The sequence below is a fragment of the Arachis hypogaea genome, chromosome 16, assembly GCF_003086295.3.
Source record: "Arachis hypogaea cultivar Tifrunner chromosome 16, arahy.Tifrunner.gnm2.J5K5, whole genome shotgun sequence".
Taxonomy (NCBI): domain Eukaryota; kingdom Viridiplantae; phylum Streptophyta; class Magnoliopsida; order Fabales; family Fabaceae; genus Arachis; species Arachis hypogaea.
Genome location: NC_092051.1, coordinates 32,510,895 through 32,518,337, shown reverse-complemented (window position 1 = coordinate 32,518,337; position 7,443 = coordinate 32,510,895).

Genomic DNA, 7,443 nt, shown 5'->3' with positions numbered 1-7,443 from the left:
CTCCATCAATGCTTGAGAAATTTACTTGGTATTGATAGAGATTATTGGAAGTCCAAGCATTGGTGGAAGTTTCAAGACGAGTTCAAGCACAAGCCACCATGACAAGGAGCTCACCAAATGTCCAACTTAAGGACTTTAACTAAAAGTAATAGGTGCGAGACAACCCACCATGGTATGATCGTTCTTTCTTTTCTCTCCTTAGTTTTATTTTAGTGACTCTTCTTATAATCTCTGTATATAGTCTGCATTTGCATTTGTATTCTGCATATAAAAAAAATGCACGTGACGCGCGAGCGTCGTTGACGCGTCCGCGTCATATGTGTATTCGAAACAAGAAGAAAAGAAGCAGAGAGTCACGCAGGAGCATGGCTGGAGGCATGCCTAAGGCACAAAACACGCCCACGCGAACGCGTCCCTGACGCGTCCGCGTCACTTGCGAAATCAGCCCTCCACGCGTGCGCGTCACCCACGCGCACGCGTGACCCTACAAAATCGACGTAAAAGGGTGTATGGCTAGAAAGTCATGATGGTGTGGGCTGGAATTGTACTGGAAGCACAAGCCCTATCACGCGTACGCGTCCCTCACATGGACGCGTCATTTTTCCAAATCAGGCCATTCACCCGTGCGCGTCCCTGACGCGCACGCGTCACCCCAAAATTTGGCAATGTGCGTATTAAAATAGAGAGTTGTGCGTGCGCGAGGCTGCTCTCACGCCAATAGCACAATTTAGGCCACGCGTTCGCGTCCCTAACGCGTCCGCGTCACTTGAAAAAAGCGCAAACCGCGCGACTGCGTGCCCCACGCGTCTGTGTCGCCTGCGCTGCACAGCTTATCCAAATCAGTGCCAAAATCCCTATCTTTTCTTTCCTATTCCTAATTCTTTCTTCCTCCTTCTTATTTCTTTCTTCTTCCTTCTTTCTTCTTTATTCTCTCTTACTTTCTACTACTTTCTCTCTCCTTCTTTTTCACATTCATTATCAAGGTTCTTTTCTTTTCTTCTTTCCCTCTTTACTTTTCATTATTATTTTTATTTATGTTTTCTTCTTCTTTTTCCTTTTAATTTCATAATCTATGTTTTCTTTGTCTTTATTTTTCTTTTTACATTCTTTTAATTGGTGTTAGAAATTTAATTGGGTGATTATTTTCTTCTATAATTGCTTGTGGATTATTAAGGAGTTGTTTGACAATTATCAATAATTATTTTTGGGTTGCTTGCATGTTCAAATTCAATACTTTCAATAACATATTTACCATGCATGCTAAGTGTTTGTAAAAAAGTCCGTTTGGCATTGTGCATATTTAAATACTCTATCATTCTACTCTAATGCCTATTTTTTACAAAACCCCTTTTAATATTTTATTGATTGAATATAATTGTCAATACAAACAGATTGTTAGTTTGAAACACTTGATAATCAAATTAGGCAATTAATGCTTGATCTATGCTACTAATGCCTTTGCTAGCATGCCAATAAACATCTTGCATCTAATTGCCAAAACCTGCACTTGCTATATTTCCATTGATGAACTTATCACATGTAGTCGCGACCATGTGTTAATGACATCCTTCTTTACCGTGCATTGATTATCACTTGTATCATCATCTTCCTTGCTTTAATCCTTAGCTTTAAATGTTACTTACTTTTTCCCTTTTCAAGATGGCCACCAAGAAGGGTAAAGAGAAAGCTACTCTCAAACCACCGGTAAGGAAAGGAACAAAAAGAGTACTAGATGCGGAGCCATCTTCAACAGCAGTAAAGCCCTCAACAAAGCGAGTCACGAGGATCATCAAGGTTGATGAAAAAGAGAAAGCCTTTCCAGCAAAGGACACTGCGCGGTTCACTAACTGCTACTGTGAGCAAATGTTCCCCATCCTAGCTGAAAGGAACTATAACAATGAGTACCTTCTCATCCTCCTGACCCACATTGTTGATTTTGTTGAGCCCCGAATTGAACGCAGACAATGGGGATTCCTACGGAGACAGCCACGGCAGGTCAATCTTTCATGGGTAGTCGAATTCTACTCAAATTTTCACATGACAACCCTGCAGTCTGTCTATGTCCGTCAGAAGCAAGTCCCCATAACTGAAGAGGCCATTCAGCGAGCTTTAGATCTTCCCCCTGCAACAGAAGGATTGGACGCATTCCAAGAAGCCTCTTTCAAGCGCCAGACATACCAATTTGACTGGGACACCGTTCTTAGAGTTATAGCACAACCTGGCAGCAGATGGATCTATGGATACCATCGATTTCGACCTAAGGGAATATTGGCTTCAGCACTCACCTTGGAGGCTCGAGTGTGGGCACAGATCATATCCCACTACGTCTTTCTGAGCACTCACGAGTCCTCATTCACTGCAGATATGGCTGTTCTACTCTGGTGAATCATTACAGACCAGCCTCTCAACTTACCAAGACACATCTGGGATGCCATGGGACACGTACAAATTATGGGCAACCTACCTTTTCCCGCCTTGGTCTCAGATCTAGTCTCGGCAGTCGGAGTCTCCTACAGAGCTGGGGACACCAAGGCCATGATTCCACGGGATGATCAGTACGTCCCTAATGGGAAGTATATCAGACCTCCAGCAGCCACTATCAAACGGACCACAAAACTGGCGGAAAATATTCCTTCTCCTTCCACATCACAAGAACCTTCAACAAATCAGCTACTCCTACAGATACTTCAGAGGTTAGACCGGCTTGACCGGCAGGGAAAGCAAAGAGAGCGCCGTAACAAGCGCCGATTTACATACCTCAAGGAGCTGCTTATTGGTAACCACCCACCTGAAGAAAACCCAGACACCTCGGACTCCACTTCATTTACCAGCACAGGGAGCCATGACGGTCCCGATTGTGGAGATGCTGCTACCAGCCTCCTTTGTTCCTGAATGATGGCACCGAGGACGGTGCCAAGCTTTAAGTGTGGGGAGGTCGGTCAATACCTGACTTCCGGAGGTATTTACTCTTTCTTAGAACTAATAAATTAGTTATTTTTCTTTTGTTAGGATAGTATAGATTGCATAGTAACAGGTATTTGCATGCATGTTCTATTTGGTTAAAAAATAATAAGTTTCTTTTCAAGACTCTATTTTGAAAAATTTCACTAATTTAAATCAAAAATTTTGTATTAAAACTTATTTGAAGACTGTAAATTGGAACATGGTTTAAAGCTAGAATACACAACCCAGTAAGATTTTTGAGCCTAATTATATGGTTACACTATTTAACCATAATATTTTATTCTTGTGTGTTTTCTTCTCTATGATTGTAATTTTTATTTTGTTCCATCCTATATGTCCAATGTTTAATGTATTTATATGCTTACATATGAATGAGGCCATTATTTTATTAGCTCACTTATCCCAAATAGCCTACCCTTTCAATTACATTTGTTAGCCACTTTGAGCCTTTTAATCCCCATTTGTTCTATATTTTATCACATCACTAGCCTTAAGCAGAAAAACAATTAAATACCCCAAATTGAATCTTTGGTTAGCTTAAGATAGAGATTGTGTGTTAACTAAGTGTGGGAAAAACTGTGGGAACTTGGGTTAATGAAAGTGTACAGTGCTTAAATGATTAATTATTAGGAATTTGGGTACCTACTCATGTAAGAACAGAAAAATTAAAATTCCATATGCATTGATAATGTTATGTTTACTTTTATTTAAAAAAAATGAACAGAAAGTTGCATGAGAACGGTGCAGAAAGCGTGCCAATCGCACAAGCAACATCACGCGTACGCGTACCACACGCGTACGCGCAACTTGAGATTTTGGCATTTCATGCGTACGTGTCAATGACGGGCATGCGTGGCCCTAAAATATTGACATAAAAGGTGTATTGGCCAAAAATTGTGATGGCTTGGTGTTGGCACTATGCTAGAGGCACAAAATCACCCACGCGTACGCGTCCCTAACGCATTCGCGTCGTCTTCAGTTTCTGAGCAATCATGCGTGCACGTGCCTGACGCGCACGCATCATATGCAAAGTTGGGCCACAACATTGAGTGAACAGAGAGTTGCGCGTGCGCGAGGCTGGCTTCGCGCGAGTAGCACAAACACGGTCACGCGTACGCGTGCGCGATGCTCTCGCGTTGCCTTCCCAATAGCGCGCCCCACCCGTACACGTCAGTCACGCGTACGCGTCGACAGCGCCGCATCACCAGAACCCTACAACGCCCACTTTTCTTATCTTTTCTTTCCCAATCCTAATTACTTTCTTCTTTCCCCTTCTTTCTTCCCTCTTTCTTACTTTCTTCTTCTTAATCTTTTTAATTTCTCATCCTTCTTCACTTTCATTCTATTTTACTTAATTTATTTGCATACTTTCATTCATTGCATTTTAATTTTGTGCATATTTTTATTTTCTTTTCTAAAGTTATTCTTTTTACATTGGTGTCACATGTTCTTATTCAATTGTTGTGTCTTTTCTGGTATTATTTTGGTACTTAGTGACTTATTTTACATTGTTGGGCGATATTACTTATTTGTCAAAAGCCAATTTTTATGATACCTGTGTTCCTTTTGCATTGACATGAATTTATATTGTCTTTCATTACCTACTATCTTTTTCCCATTGTTGCAATTTTTGTACTATTGATATGCCATGTGCTTCGATTGTTTTCTCACTTGCATGTTGTAGCTACCATGTAATTGAGGCTCTCATTATTTGGCATTAACCCACCCATACTTTATCTGTTTCCTATCTTTGTTTTTGGGTTACTTTTCTTCTTTTTTCCTCTTCTTTCAGGATGGCCACCGAGGAAGGAAAACATAAAACTTTTACATGGGGCGACAGACAAGTCTATCTGCACAAACTTTAGAGAAAGACATCAGTTGTAGCAACCCGTCCACTTGCACATCTTAGCATGCACCGAGGATGGTGCAATCTTTAAGTGTGGGGAGGTCGATACCGACTTCCGTGGGTTAGTTACCTTTTTCTCAACACCAATGTTTTATTTTCTTTGTTTATTGTTGTGTTTGCATGTTTGATTGCATGTTTGTTTGATTTTGTGCATATTCTACCACTGCTTGGTTGAAGTAACGAATTTCTTTTTTAAGAAACTTTTTATAGCATTTCACTAATTTGAATTAAAATTTTTATTGAACTTGTTTGAAGAAATATTATACTGGAACATGGTTTAGAGCTCGAACACACAAAACCAGTAAGATTTTGAGCCTACTTGATTTGTTGTATTTTATCAACTAATATTTTATTTTTGGTGTGTGTTGTTCTCTCTAAAATTGTGATCTTTGTCTTGCTTAATTCTATATTTCCATGGTTTGATGTATGCATGCACTTATATGATTGAGGCCTTTGTTTCACTGAGCTTACATACCCATATGGCCTTACCCTTTCATTATCCTTTACAAACCAATGTTGAGCCTATTATACCCCTTTGTTCTTTACTTTAGCTCATCACTAACTCTAAGTGGAAAACAATAATGTCCTTAATTTGAATCCTTGGTTAGCTTAGACTAGTGAGAGGGCTCATGAATTAAGTGTGGGGAAAGTGGGTTTGGAAACGTTTGGTTTTGGAAATTAAGTATGTTAAATTTCTTTATGAAAATGTGAAAGAAATGTTTAAAACATGTTCATGCATTCAATAATTCAATCATATGCATTGAGAAAAACAAAAGAAAAAAATAAAATATAAAAATAAAATTAAAAAAACAAAAAATATTCAATTAAGTAAATAAATAAATGAATAAGGGGACAAAATTACCCCAATGTTAAGTTAATGAAAAGATCAATGCATATGTGATACAAATTAAAAGAAGAGTTGATGCATGAGTATGTAACACAAAAGTGGAAATTTTGGGTAGCTAGGCATGAAGTTAAAAAATATATAGAGTGTATGTATAGGTAAAGAGCTTAGGCTATTCAAAGATTCAATTTATAGCTCACTTATCCATATATATATATGGTACATTAAATACTTTTTGATTGGTTAGGTGAAGAACAAGGTTTAGAAAGCATGACTAGAGAAGACTAGAGTGATTACCCTATACACTTGAGTGATTAGAGTGCACATATACTATCAGTGAGGGTTCAATGCTTGATTCTATGTTCCCTGCTTTCATGAGCTGTCTTCTTACAAGTTTACTTGTTTTTACTGTGTGATATTAATTAGAGATATTTGATTTATATTTGTCTTGAAGAGCTTATTTACTTTTAACCAAGTAGGAAAAATCATTTTAGCATATAGTTGCATTCATAGGTTGCATTGCATTGCATGAGTCCTACTTTCCCTTATTTAGTCTTTTAATCTCCTTGAGATAAGCATGAGGACATGCTAATGTTTAAGTGTGGGGAGGTTGATAAACCACTATTTTATGGTTTATCTTGTGTTTAATTGAGTAGTTTTTATCAAGTCTTTACCCACTTATTCATATGATTTGCATGATTTTACAATCCCTTCCTAGTTTTGTTCTATGGTTGAAATCTTGCTTCCTAGAGACCTTTAATTTGTATATTTTAATTCTCCTTTATACCATTCGATGCCGTGATCTGTGTGTTAAGTGTTTCAGGCTTTATAGGGCAGAAATGTCTTAGAGAATGGAGAGGAAGCTTGCAAAAATGGAAGGAACACAAGAAACTAAGGAGATGACCAGCGAGCACCGACGCACACGCATGGCTCACACGAGCGCGCGATATGGAGAAATTTGCAGCGATGCGTGCGCGTGCCTGACGCGTACGCGTGACAGGAAAAGTTGCCAAATGACGCGCACGTGTGACTGACTTGTACGCGTGACATGCGCGATCTGCAGAATTAACAGAAAATGCTGTGGGCGATTTTGGGCTGAGTTTTGACCCAGTTTTCGGCCCAGAAACACAGATTAGAGCCAGGGAACGTGGAGAGACTCAAGACACATTCTCATTAGCGTAGTTTTAGGATTTTAGATCTGAATCTAGAGAGAACTTGCTCTTCCTCTAGGTTTTCTTTTACTTTCATAGTTTTATAGTTTTATTGCTTTTGCTTTGGATATTGAAGAGTCATCACCTCCGTTGAAGATACTATTCTAGTTTGTTTCCTTACTCTTTTATTTATTCCATATTCTTAATTCTTGTTTAGAGTTACAATTAGATTTTTCATGGATTGTTAATGAAAAGGATTACTTTTATTTTTAATTAAATTGCAGTTATTGTCTATCATGTCTTTCTTTTATTCCTTATTTAATTCTATGCAAGTAATTTTCATGTCAATGGAGTAGATTCCCAACTTGACGTGGAGGTTGATTAAAAGGAGACACTTGAGTTGGAATGCTCAAGTGATTAGTTAAATTGGAAGTTGTTGGCTAATTCTGTATTTACTAACGCTAGACCTTCCCAAGGGAAAGAACTAGGATTTGCGAATAAGAGTTAGCTCAATCACTTGAATTTCCTTTATTTAGTAAGGGTTAACTAAGTGAAAACAACAACCTCTTTATACTACA